The sequence below is a fragment of the Arachis duranensis genome, chromosome 1, assembly GCF_000817695.3.
Source record: "Arachis duranensis cultivar V14167 chromosome 1, aradu.V14167.gnm2.J7QH, whole genome shotgun sequence".
NCBI lineage: Eukaryota > Viridiplantae > Streptophyta > Magnoliopsida > Fabales > Fabaceae > Arachis > Arachis duranensis.
In genome coordinates this window covers 51,480,304-51,494,945 of record NC_029772.3, presented here as the reverse complement: position 1 = coordinate 51,494,945, position 14,642 = coordinate 51,480,304, and positions in this window count along the sequence as shown.

Genomic DNA, 14,642 nt, shown 5'->3' with positions numbered 1-14,642 from the left:
AGAATAGAAGTCTCAGTTGCACCATTATGCCTAACAGTAGAACAGGCTGTCTGAAAATTTCTGATGTGCTTAAGAGGTTCTTGAGCAGGTAAGCCATGAAACTTCGGCAGTAGATTGATTAGTGCAGTCTTCAGTTTAATATCTGCACCCAGATTTAGATGACGTGCTTGGAAAGGTGACAGTGTAAAGTCCGGAGCTCTTGCTTCCTAGAGAGTAATCCTCCTGGGAGCTGCCATGTTCTCTGCGCTCAAATTAACTAAATCAGTAGGAAAGGAGCTTATTTCTTTCTTAAATGACATTTCATATTCGTCCTCAGATAGGACTAACTGACGCCGAGCTTGCCTTATACGTAAAATAGTTCTTTCAATTTCAGGATCGAATGCGGGTAGGCTCGGATCAGGTAGTGAACGCGTCATTCAATGAAAGAAACATACAGCTCATGGTAATAAAAGAAAACAAAATGCAAATAAATAAATTTCAACCAATAAATTGGCACACTTTCTGCACTACTCCCACGTAACTTTCTGCCATATTTTTTTCTTTTTTTTCTTTTATTTTTCTTGTATAATTTTTTCTTTTCTTTGTTTTTCCCAATGCATATGATTAAGGTATTGAATGCATAAACATGCCCTCAACATTTTTCACATTTTTTCAAGAATATAGAACACCCAATTCTCTAACCAGATATCTTCAATCCCAATTTCCCCACACTTAATTCATGAACCTCTCACTAGTCTAAGCTAACCAAGGATTCAAATTAAGGACATTATTGTTTTTCGCTTAGAGTTAGTGATGTGCTAAAGTAAAGAACAAAGGGGTAAAATAGGCTCAAAATTGGTTTGCAAAGGATAATGAAAGGGATAAGGCCATATGGGTATGTAAGCTTAGTGAAAGAAGGCCTCAATCACATAAGTGTATGCATACAATAAACCATGGAAATATAAAATTAAGCAAGACAAAGATCATAATTTTAGAGAGAACAACACACACAACAAAACAGAATATTGGTTGATAAAATCTCACTGGTTTTGTGTGTTCGAGCTCTAAACCATGTTCCAATATAATACTTCTTCAAAAAAGTTTAATAAAAGTTTTAATTCAAATTAGTGAAATGCTATAAAATAATTTCTTGAAAAAGAAAATATTACTTCAACCAAGTAGTTGGTAAAATATGCACAAAATCAAACAAACATGCAATCAAACATGCAAATGCAACAATGAATTAACAAAGGAAATCCCATATTGGTGCTGAGAAGGAACTAACTAACCCGCGGAAGTCGGTATCGACCTCCCCATACTTAAAGATTGCACCGTCCTCAGTGCACGCTGAGATGCGCAAGTGGGCCGGTTGCTCCAACTGATGCTCTTTCTTTAATTGATTATGCAAATGGACTTGTTGTTCACCCCATTTAAAAGCTTTTCCTTTTTTATTTCTTGATGGCTATCTTGAAAAAAGAGAGAAAGGAAGAAGAGTAACCCACAAACAAAGATAGGAAAACAAATAGAATATGGATGGGTTGATGCCAAATAATGAGGATCTCAACTACATGGTAGCTACAACATGCAAGTGAGAAAATAGTAGAAGCAAATGGCATATGAATAGTGCAAAAATTACAATAATGGGTGAGAGAGTGTGGGTAATGAAAGACAATATAAGTGCGTATTAATGCAAATGGAATACAAATGTCATAAAAGATTAGCATTGACATCTAAATAATATTACCCAACAATGGAAACAAGTCACGAAGCACCAAAGGAAAGCAAGAGAAATGCAACAGTGGAATAAGAACATTTAACACCAATAGAAAAATAATAAACATAGAAAAGAAAAATAAAAATATGCATACAGTTAAAATGCAATGAATGAAAGTATGTAAATGAAATGAGGAAAAGAAAATGAGAGAGAAAAGGGAGGAGATGAAATTAGGAAAGGAGGAGGAAAGAATGAGAAAGGAGAGAGAAAAGTAGAAGAATGGAATCTACGAAGCGACGCGTAAGCGTCGCCCACACGTACGCGTGGTTGTTCAAAAGGAGAGTCAACGCGTAAGCGTCGTCCAAGCTTACGCGTGGGTGAGCAAGAATCCAAGTGACGCGTAAGCGTTGGTCACACGTACGCGTGACCACTGGTTGTGCTAAACCCACAATACCAGCACCAAGGCAGCACAATTCTCGGCCAAATCACCCATTGATGCCGATTTTCCATCCACGCGTATGCGTCGCTGACGCTTACACGTGGGTTAACTAAAATATGGGTGACGCGCACGCGTCACCCACGCGTACGCATGGATTGGCTCATGCGCAAGGCACCCTTCCTGTACAGCTCCCGCGTAACCTTCCGTAAGGTTTATCGTCGCATGTGACGCGTGCGCGTGGTCCACGCGCATGCGTGGAACGCACTTTTCTCTCTTTTTTTATGCAGAATGCAGGGGATGAATGCAGACTATATGCAGTAATAAAGAGAAGAGTCACTAAAATGAAACTAAGAAGAGAGAAAGGAACGATCATACCATGGTGGGTTGTCTCCCACCTAGCACTTTTACTTAAAGTCCTTAAGTTGGACATTCGGGGATCACCTTGTCATGGTGGCTTATGCTTGTACTGATCCTTGAATTCCCACCAATGTTTGCAATTCCAATAACCTCCGGGATCCCAAACTAGGCACATACAGCCATCAAGCAATCTAAAGTAGGTGACAAGGCCCCAAGAGTGTTGATTGCTAGAATGAATTCCGGGGTCCCAAACCTTGCTTTTGCACCCAGGTGACAAGCAATCATAATTCTCACAGAGACATCCAAACAACCTTCTAGACCCATTCAATTAAGCTCTACACCAATCCTTGCACTTCAACTTGGAGCATGCAACCATATTGAACCTTGCAGGATAACTCTTACCACTAACCATCTTCCTTTTACTCTTAATGCCACAAAGAGCTCTAAGTTGACCATCCGTCTCCAGTAGCCCATATTCAAGTGGGAAAGTAAAGGTTAAGGCTAAGAATTTTACCCACTTGAATGTTGTATTGGATGGTAATGGCTTTGGGAAAGGTGTTTCTAATGGTCTTGCAAGCTTCACTCCCTTGTGCTCTTCCTTGAATTCTTCCACCTCTTTGCAAGCTTCTTCAACTTCAACCGCTTCTTCTTGGTAGCTTTCTTCTAATTCAATCTCTTCTTCATTACCTACCAAGGGCATGGGAAGTTGTGCTTCTTCTTCTTTAATCTCCATCTCTTGATCAACCTCTGCAAAGTCTTCAACCATGATATGCCGTGGAGGTTGTACACCCTCCTCAACATCAACATTAAACGTCTTGGAAAGAGGCTCTATGACTTGAGTTTCCCATGGAGGTTCCGCATCTCCTAAGTCTTCAACCACTTCATCCTCTTTAACTATTGCGGCTTCGTCCAGTTGTTTTAGTATAAAATTGTACTCCTCCTTGATGATTTCCTTTCCATGACAACGCCCTTCAACTACTCCTTCATCTTCAAGGGTCTCTCCTACCTCCACATTTTGGGCCTCCTCTTGCTTCTCTTGAAGTATGCGTGCGTACAACCGATCCATTATGTCCCTAAGACAATCTCTTCGTTCTTGTTCCGGGTCAATAGCATCATTGGAATCATGTTGCTCTTGGATTGATGGATATGGGTATTCTTGCACGAAGGGTGGCGGTGCACTGAAGCTTGAGGGTTGAATATTGGAGGTGGAGGGTTGGTCCATGCGGGATATAAGATCTTGGAGTTTAGATGTGAGACTAATGAGAGAGGTAAGTGTGTTCTCCATGGAGGTTTGGGGTGGATAGGAGGGTTCATTTGTTAGGAGAAAGGGCTCATAACACGGAGGTGATTCCTCTTGGTAAGGATATGGAGATGGTGAATATTGAGGTGGTGGTTCTAAGTATGGCTCATAACGCTCTTGGTGTGGTGGGTAAGGATTAGGGTCATATGGGGGTGTTTGGTGGTAAGGGGCTTGTGAGTATGGTGGTTCAAAACTATGTTGAGGAGGGGGTTCATAGACATGTTGTGGTGGGTATTGAGTGTCACGTAAAGGTCCACCATAACCATTGTCTTGGTATGCATCATGGAATGGTTGTTTCTCGTGGTATATTGGAGGGGTTGTTAATAAGAGGGTTGATCAAATCCTTGTGGCTCCTCCCATCTTTGATTGTTCCAACCATGGTGCATGTTGTCATTATAATCTCCTCTTCCTGCAACATAATTATAACCACGCTCGTAGCCAAAGGGGTGAGAGTTCATAGTAGAAAAGAAAAACAAAAACTAATAAAGATACGCAACTAAGTCCTAAAACTAACAAACAAGTAAAAAGAAAATATTTACAATAACCAATAATAAGGCACACGTTTGCAATTTCCCGGCAACAGCGCCAAAATTGACATACAGAAAATCACCGATCAAGAGTTTATAAAGAAAACAAAGAAGTGCTTGATAAATGGGCTGGATGTAAAATCCTGTAAATTAATAAAATAATTATGAGTTAATAATATTAAAAAATTAAATTTTATAATTTATAGGAGTAAAAATATTTAGAATAAGGATTTAAACACTAATTTTAAAGGTTTTGACCCGAAATTTGGCCAATGGGCTAAACCGGTTGAACCGGGCCTAAGTTGGCCCAAGTCCACTTAGACCACCTCACATATATAAGCAAGCTCCAGCCTTTCCTCCCCTTCCCATTTGACCTCACGTAGAAGAGAAGAAGAAGAAAGCAAACCTAAACCCTAAAATTTACTTTCAACTTCAATCTTCCGTAACTTTCAATCAGGAGCTCCGATTGACGAGCCATTTATGGTCACATGTTCGTTGATAAACCACTATTTTATGGTTTACAATGTGTTTAATTGTGTGATTTTATCATGGTCTTTACCCACTTATTCATATAATTAGCATGCATTTATATTTCCTTCCTAAAATTATTACATGATTGAAAACATGCTTCTTTGGTCTTAATTTAGCTAATATTAATCCTCTCTTATTACCATTTGATGCCTTGATCTGTGTGCTAAGTGTTTCAGGCTTTATAGGGAATGAATGAGTGGGATATTAGGAAGGAAGCTTGCAAAAATGGAAGGAACACAAGAAATTGAGGAGATGACCAGCGAGAAGTGACGCGTACGCGTCAGCGACGCGACCGCCGGAAGAAAGGAATTCGCAGTGACGCGGCTGCATGAGTGACGCGGACGCACGGATTGGAAAAGCAGAAGCGACGCGGAGGCATGGATGACGCGCCCGCATGGAAAAGAAAAACGCCGAATGATGCGTCCACGTGAATGACGCGTCCGCGTGACGTGCGCGATCTGCAGAATTACAAAAGTCGTTGGCAGAGATTCTGGGCCGGATTTCAACCCATTTTTCGGCCCAGAAACACAGATTAAAGTCAAGGAACATGCAGAGACTCCATGCTTTTCATAACTCACAATTTTAGGTTTTAGATGTAGTTTTTAGAGAGAGAGGTTCTCTCCTCTCTCTTAGGATTTAGGATTAGGATTTCTATTAGGATTAGGATTGTTTCTTCATACCAGGTTCAATAATTTATGTTTCTCTTCTACTTTATTTACTCTGATATTTTTATTTGTGTTTAATTGATGTTGCCCAATTGGCTGATGATATTGTCCATGTTAGAATTGACATTTTTATTTAATATAATTTGAGGTATTTCAGACTTATATGTTATGGATGCTTTGGCTTTATCCAATTTATTTTCATTCAAGTAGATTTTATTCCCTTTTGGCTTTAGTTGATTAATTGGTAACTCTTGAGTTATCAAACTCATTGTTGACTGAAAATTGGGATCCTTCAAGAATTAATTTGAGATCCAATAATTCTAACTTTTCCCAAGGAAAGACTGGAATTTGAATATTCGAATTAATTCATCTACTTAACTTACCTTCATAGTTAGAGGTTAACAAAGTGGGAGAAAAATCCAATTCTCATCACAATTGATAAGGATAACTAGGATAGGACTTCTAATTTCTCATATCTTGCCAAGAGTTTATTTTACAGTTATTTATTTATTTTTCTTATCATTTACCATACTTGTTCCTCACTTTCAAAACCCCCAATTTACAAACTCATAACCAATAATAAGAACATACCTCCCTGCAATTCCTTGAGAAGACGACCCGAGGTTTAAATACTTCGGTTATCAATTTATTTAGGGGTTTGTTACTTGTGACAACCAAAACGTTTGTAAGAAAGGTTGATTGCTTGGTTTAGTAACTATACTTACAATGAGAGTTTACTATAACCTCTAAACCATCAATCTTCAGTTCTTCATTCGTCTCGGAATACTCTTCAATTTTATCCAAACAAAGTGGTAAGAAACTTTGTATTTCATGTCCATTTCCCTCTTCCTTTCTATTTTTGTGTTTTGGTTAAGGGTGATGAAAGATTTTCATGATTTTGATGATTTAGGTGTAATCTAGCATTGGGTTATAGTTGAATTTTTTTCCAATCATTGGTGGGTAAAGTAGGAACCATTATCCCCTTTGAAGTTTCCAATTTTATAAGGTTGGGGTATTGAATTTGTGAATGTGTATGAAATTATATGAAATTAGGTTGAATATATGTGAAGTTGATGTCAAATTGGTGAAGTGGAATGCTTGAATTGGAACTCTGGTGGTTGGAAGCTTGTCAAGTGGACTTTGGAGACTTGAAAGCTTGAGGATAAGAGGTTTTGTGGTGTTTTGTGGCTTAGGAAGGAAATCAGCCAAGGTATAACTTTGGTTTCTTGTAGTTAATATATAATGTTGTGTGAAAACTTAGGCTACTTACATTAGGATAGGTTTGAATAATGTGAATTGGTTTATTTAATTGATTAGATATGATATGTGCATGTAATGTGAATTGTTGATGTTCAAATGTTGAAATTAGTGAAAGAATTGTGAAATTTAGTTGATGATATATTGGATATTGAATATTAATAATTGAATGTGTATACATGTGATGTATGAGGAGTATGATGATGAGTTGATGTTTAATGTTGGTATTTGTTGAATAGATCGAAAGGTTTAGGTGTTGATATGTTTGTGGAGTGACTAAGAGGCATGTGACAATGGTTAGGAGTAATTAGCATTGATTTAGTTGTGATTTGGGTATATTTATGAATGGAAATTGTTAAATTTGGTGTTGAATATGTAAATTGTAAAGTTGGCGGCCTTGTGAGTTGAAATTGTTGAATGAGGTTGATGTTGAAGATTGAAATTGATTAACTGAAATTCAATGTGATGTGGATTGTGATAATGATTATTTGGTGTGATTTGTGTTTGAGATGAAAAGGTGTTAAAAGTCATTGAAATAAGCTAGCAAATGGAAAAAGATTGAAATATCAGGTGTTGGAATGATTGAATATTAATTGAGAATTTGTTGATAAGGTGAAGTAGTGTATGGTATTGGTTTGGTATGGTTAATTTGGTTTGGTATTAAGAGTTATGAAAACTAGAGTCTTTTAATAAATTTGTTAACAATCTATTTTTTACCAATTTTGGTGGGCCATAACTTCGTCCTTGGAATTCAGACTTCAATGAATTTTGTTTCAAATTGAATACGGTTATGAGAACTTTAAAACAATATAAAGATGACGAAAATTGGAGTTTTGTAGAGAAAGTTATGGACGTCGAAAATTAAGTATAAAAGAAACTACTCTGTGATGTTGCAGAAAACCAGAAATTCTGGTTTGGGTGCCCATGCATCCTATGGTGTGCACGCACAGAACAGGATGTGTGATGAGACTCGTGCATACACAGGAGGGATGTGCGTACGCATGAGGGATGTGTGTATGCACACCCTGAGAGTTTTACAAGTTGTGCGTACGCACACGCTAGGAATTCGCTGTAGTACATGCGTACGCATGATGCGCTGTTTTCACACTAAAATTCTGTTTTTAACTGTTTGATCTTTCTGACAAGCTTGTAAATATCTGTAACCCTGTTTAAGGTCCGATAGCTAGTTTTTAGTCTTCAAAATAAGAGCGAACATATTAAGGATGTTGAATTGATATTGAGGAAAAATTGGATTAAGTGTAATGAGAGTTAAGAGGAGGATAATTGATTCTTGATCAAGACATGATGAAAATGATTATGATGAGATGTTGAGTTTTGATGGGGGTAATTATGATAATGAGAATGATTTGATTGTGATTATGAGGATATTGTGAATGAAAATGAGATTGAGATATGATGATGAACGTGATTATGATTACGAATGGAGTTGATTGAGTGATAAGGAATCAAGGTTAATGTTTGAGACACTTGAGTAGTAGCAAGGATTATGGTTCGTCCCACTTGCTTCGGGTCAGTATTTGAGACACTTGGGTAGTAGCAAGGGTTGCAGTTTGTCACACTTGTTCCGGGTTGAGTTCGTAAACACCCGGCTGGGTAGTACACAGTAGTAATGGTTCGTTCCACCTGCTCTGGGTTAAGCGGGTAGTTTGCAAGGGCTGTGGTTAGTCTCACTTGCTCCACGCTGTGGTGTTTCTGTATAGGATTCTCTTCCGAACATGTCGAATTTGGATGTATAACTGACAGATGATACCATCGGTCATAGGGCAGACATACATCATATGCACTTGTATGTTTTATTTGAGTATGTATTTGTTTGTCTTGCCTAATTGCTTATCTGTAACTAACTGCTATTTGATCTATCTGTTGTATCTGTTATTCATTTCTGTGTTTTTCTTGTTTGTCTTGCATGTGTTGTCTGAAAATCCCTCATGCTGGTGGAGGTGACGCAGAGAGTTATTCTACATAGAGTTTGGAGGATTGCTGACAAGTAAAACGAAGAGTTAGATTAGATTCCTTAGATATAGTTACCCTATTCTGGTTTAGCAGAAACTTTAGGATATAAATATGGGTTGTTGGAGTTTTGGAATGCCATTGGCTTCCTAAGACATTATTTATTATCTATGCGGCACCTTTACCATACTGAGAATCCGTGGTTTTTATTCCATACATATTCTGTTATTTTTCAGATGTAGAATGTGAGGTACCTCCCTGAGCATACTGAAGGCTCTGCTGAAGCAATGATCTACTTTGGAACTTTATGCTTTGTAATTGTGTGTGTGTGTGTGTGTGTGTGTGTGTGTGTGTGTGTGTATGCAATACTCTCCACTTTGTATGTTATGGTTATTGTTGAAAGTTCCTTAAAATTGATTCCTATTTAGTGGAATTAGGTTTGTTTGGTTCCTTGGTTACGGAATTGTCATATTATTTTATTTGTGGGTTGTTGTTAGGTTTGTGCCGAACAACAATGCGTGTATGCAGGAGATGACTAATGTCATCAAGATGATATACGACCATCTTTGGCCCAGCTACAAGAAGATCACATTGAGACCAGGGGTTGAGGGTTTTAGAAATGGGCGGTAATTACTTTTTTTTAGTTTCAAACCTTCTTAACTAGTTTATATCTTCTATCTTGCTTAACTAATTTTAAAGTTTCTTTGTTACAAATGCATTTTAAATGGGACGCTGAGCACTGATGAGCGGATAATTTATACGCTTTTTGGCATTGTTTTTAGATAGTTTTTAGTAGGATCTAGCTACTTTTTAGTATATTTTTATTAGTTTTTAAGCAAAATTCATATTTCTGGACTTTACTATGAGTTTGTGTATTTTTCTGTGATTTCAGGTATTTTCTGGCTGAAATTGAGGGACCTGAGCAAAAATCTGATTCAGAGGCTAAAAAAGGACTGCTGATGCTGTTGGATTCTGACCTCCCTGTACTCGAAATGGATTTTTTGGAGCTACAGAAGACCAAATGACGTGCTCTTAACTGCATTGGAAAGTAGACATCCAGGGCTTTCCAGAAATATATAATAGTCTATACTTTGTCCGAGTTTTGATGACGCAAACTGGCGTTCAAACGCCAACTTCCTGTCCTATTCTGGCGTTAAACTCCAGAAACATGATACAAGCTGGAGTTAAACGCCCAAACTGGCATAAAAGCTGGCGTTTAACTCTAAGAAAAGTCTCTACACATGAAAGCTTCAATGCTCAGCCCAAGAACACACCAAGTAGGCTCGGAAGTGGATTTCTGCATCATTTACTTATCTCTGTAAACCTAAGCTACTAGTTTTAGCATAAATATTACTTTTTCTCATTGTATTAAACGTCTTGGTTATTCTGGTTCTTCCTCTGGGGCCAAAACTAATGAACACCATTATCACTTATGTATTTTCAATGGTAGAGTTTCTACACCTCATTGATTAAGGTGTGGAGCTCTGCTGTTCCTCGAGTATTAATGCAAAGTACTATTGTTCTTTTATTCAATTTACGCTTATTCTTATTCTAAGATATTCATTCGTACCCATGAACATGATGAATGTGATGATTATGTGATGCTCATCACCATTCTCAACCTATGAACGCGTGCCTGACAACCACTCTGTTCTACATGAAAACAAGCTTGAATGTATATCTCTTGGATTCCTGGTCCATGACGCATGGTTGCCTCTCCTGACAATAGAGCCTTCTATTCCGTGAGATCAGAGTCTTTGTGGTATAAGCTAGAATCAATTGGCAGCATTCTTGAGATCCGGAAAGTCTAAATCTTGTATGTGGTATTCCGAGTAGGATCTGGGATGGGATGACTGTGACGAACTTCAAACTCATGACTATTGGGCATAGTGACAGACGCAAAAGGATCATTGGATCTTATTCCGACACAAGTGAGAACTGACAGATGATTATCCCTATGTAACCCGTAGCTGGACCATTTTCACTGAGAGGATGGACGGTAGCATTGACAACGGTGATCCCCCTACATACAACTTGCCATGGAAAGGAGTATGAATGATTGAATGAAGACAGTAGGAAAGCGGAGATCCAAAAGGAATAACGCATCTCCATACGCTTATCTGAAATTCCCACCATTGAATTACATAAGTATCTCTATCTTTATTTCATGTTTATTTATCTTTTAATTATCAAAATCCCATAACCATTTGAATCCACCTGACTGAGATTTACAAGATGACCATAGCTTGCTTCAAGCCGACAATCTCCGTGGGATCGACCCTTACTCACGTAAGGTTTATTACTTGGACGACCCAGTGCACTTGCTGGTTAGTTGTGCAAAGTTGTGAAAAAGAGTTGAGATTATAATTGTGCGTACCAAGTTGTTGGCGCCATTGAGATCACAATTTCGTGCACCAAGCACAATCTAACCATCAGGAAAATATTCAACCATAGAATGGGTCGGTGGCTCCAACAGATACTGGATGATGTTCGTCAGGGGCGGGACCACCTGACGCCCTGACTTTAACCGGATATAAAGAAGGCTCTGTTAGTTCATTGGGAGACCGATGAGGGGTTTAGACATCGGCGTCTCCCCAACAGAGCTAACAAGGCATCGACCAGGTCATCCAAGTATACTGGCAGTTCAGTGACCTTCATGAAGACTAAGGCCAGGCTGGTACGTAGTGACTTTAATTTTGTTAATAACGTAGTTATATTCTTTGACATATCATTACTAGGCATCCTAATCATATTGTTTCAACGCAACATATGTAGTCGAAGTAGTTGGATCGCAAGGAGACACTGGCGAAGACGTTCAAGTACACCCGTACGCTGAAGGAGAATAATAGAGACTTGTTGATCAGCAATCTCAGGACCATTATGTGAGTAAGCATACATTTGATTATCTTCTGCTATAAAATTATTAGAGATTAACTGTATATCTGTCGTACTAATCACAATAAACTTATATTAATTACACAGGAATTCTACACACAGAGACTAAAGGCCAGACTCAGCAGTCTCAACAAAATGGGGAGAACGCCACCGATGGCTCTGCAACTTCAGTCATCGATCCTAATACGATGTGGCACGAGACCGCTTCAGCACCGTACAAGAACTGTGTATACGGGCTTGGTTCGTTCTTCACTAGCTGCATCTGCACCTCCACATTGAGGCCGTCGTTAGACTTGCCACCAGTCTAGCCATCGAGCCCGAGAAAGGTATGGATTTAAGGCTGCAGGTGCAGGAGCTCCAATGCAGCCTTCACCAGAAGGCTCAGGAGCTAAAGGATTATTGGGGGATATCAGAAGATCCTCATCCGCGTGACATCTACGGATGAACTCAGTCTAGAGTGTAGGGAGTCGCCGGAGCGACTTCAACGTATGGAGGCTCAAATGAAGGTGTACCAGCAGGGCGAGATACACACCGTTGACATCAACCTTGCTGGTGGCAGTGGTTCTGCTGGTGGCACTCGGATATCACCGCCTTCTGCGTCGCCAACTCAAGGCTTTGGGACCAACGATGACGACGAAGAGGAGGAGGACTACCTGGATCTGTAATTATTTTTGTTTCGTTTTATTGTTTCATTATATTGTATTTAGTTGATGTACTTGATTTTTAATTTATTTGAATATTATATTATTTATTTTAAACAATATATTTTTAATATTTATGAATTGAACATTAATTGTGTGAAAATTAAATTTAAATTTTAAAATAAATTTGATCATTCATTTCAATTTTTTTAAAAAAATAAATTGACGTCACCGTCAAATTTACTGTATGAATAATTCGACGGAAATAGTGCGTGAAATAACATTTTTAAGCGCCGACAATACCGTGGGAAAAATTCGACGATAATTACCATCAAACTAAAAAATTTTGACGGTAAATCCGACGGTAATTAACTTACAATCGGATTTTTTTCGTTTTTCGACGATAAATTCACGGTACTAAGCAGTTTTATTATAGTGTCTGCTGGTCACATGGCACCAAAACACGTGATATGATGCCAAAGTTACCGTCGGAATAATTCGATGGTAATCAGCAACTCAGTCTTGACAAATTCATTGAAAAAACCGATGAAAAATCCATTGGTAATTAGCGTCGGACGAAATAATTCCCTGGTAAACAGTTTTCGGTGCCGTTTATACAAAAGTTTCAAGACGACGGTAAATCCGACGGTACTCAGCACATTTCTTATAGTGAAAAAAATTCCTAAATCAAAACAGAATAAAAAAATACTGAATCTAAACCAATCCATGAACTAAATCTGAAAAAAAAAATAGGAAGTAGGAGGAGAACAATATACCTGGAGGGGGAAGGAGGTAGCTCCGGCAAAGTGGTGGTAGCACAGACAGCAAAGTGGTGACGGTGGTAACCAACCAGCACAGTTGCATTATTAGGATTTTTTTAAAATAAATTAAAATAATAATAGGAAGAAGGAGGAGGACAACATACCAAGAGGAGGAATGAGGCAGCTCTGGCGACACAAGGAGCAGCGGCGACAGCGGTGCGGCAATAGTGGTGAAAGCGATGAAAACGGCGATGATAGAGCGAACAACACGACAGAAGGAGTACACGCAGTCTTTGAACGTTATTGGTGGTGGCCAACACTGGTGATGGGGCTGTCGGAGGTGGTTTGTAGGAGAGAGAGGGGGAGAGAAAGAAGAAAAGGTTAGAGAGAGAGTAATTCGAAAATGAGGGGAGAGGGTTCACGGTTTGAATTTAGGACAAGATTACCGTTGGTAATGCTTTGTGAATGACCAAAACGCTACGTTGCACTAATTCGGATTACCGGCATATTTATCGGCCGGTAATAATCGCGCCATTTTTTATTCTTTTTCCTCCAATTATTACCGACGAATTTACCATCGAAAAACCAAATCCGACGATAATTTTTTTATTTGTCGAATTTATTGCTAAATCTGCCGGTAAATCTGCTGCTAACGTATGTTCGACGTTAAATCTGACGAAAAATTTAACAATATTCAACATTTTTTTCGTAGTGATAATCGAATCTTCCTCTTAAGAGTGCTAACGTAGCTTGGGAACAAGTTATATCGTTAACCCTAAACATGTTCTTTCCTCTAATATTTACAGCCTTGTCGTCCCCAAACGGTTATACTTTGTGAAGGATTTGTTGGTAGCTCCTTTTCAGCACTACGCCTACACAGACTATGTTTATGCATGCGTTCAAACGTCATGGCAAACGCCACCCAATCCTCAAATCCAAGCAGCTGCGTATAATTCTACAACTTTTATTTTTCAATTATTGCATCTATCTTTATAACTTGATTCGTTGATTGGTTCCTGTTTCGTTGGAATAACTATGACTACATGCCTAAAAAGATTGTCTATCTAAGTTTGACCTTTACGCCGTTCAATTGAATTAATGGTGGGAAAAGCTAATCATATTTGTTTCCTAACAACTTCGAAACATGGATTCACCAAACAATGGTATCAAACATAATTAATAAGAGCATGGGTGTTCTTTTGTTCCATTAAAGCGTGTCATAAACATAATCTGGCAATCACGTGCCTATGAATCTGCTACTTAATTAATTAATTACTTCCCGAGGCAGTATTTTTTTTTTTTTCAAAAAAGAAGATATTTACTATTTAGATTAAATTATTCTATTAATACTTATGATTTTATTAAATTTGTAGTTGAGTTCTTATATATACGTGGCAAATTACCGACCAATGACAGCGGGTGCGCATAACCAATGACACACCGATCTTACCATGCTTGAGCTGAACTTTCTGCGTCAAACGCCCACCTCTCCAAGATTTCCCACCTACATATAAGAGTCGTATTAACATTTTCTTTTTCTTCTTTCTTCGATGTTATTAATTTATTGAGTAAACCACAAAAAATATTTTTAAAATTTATTTATAA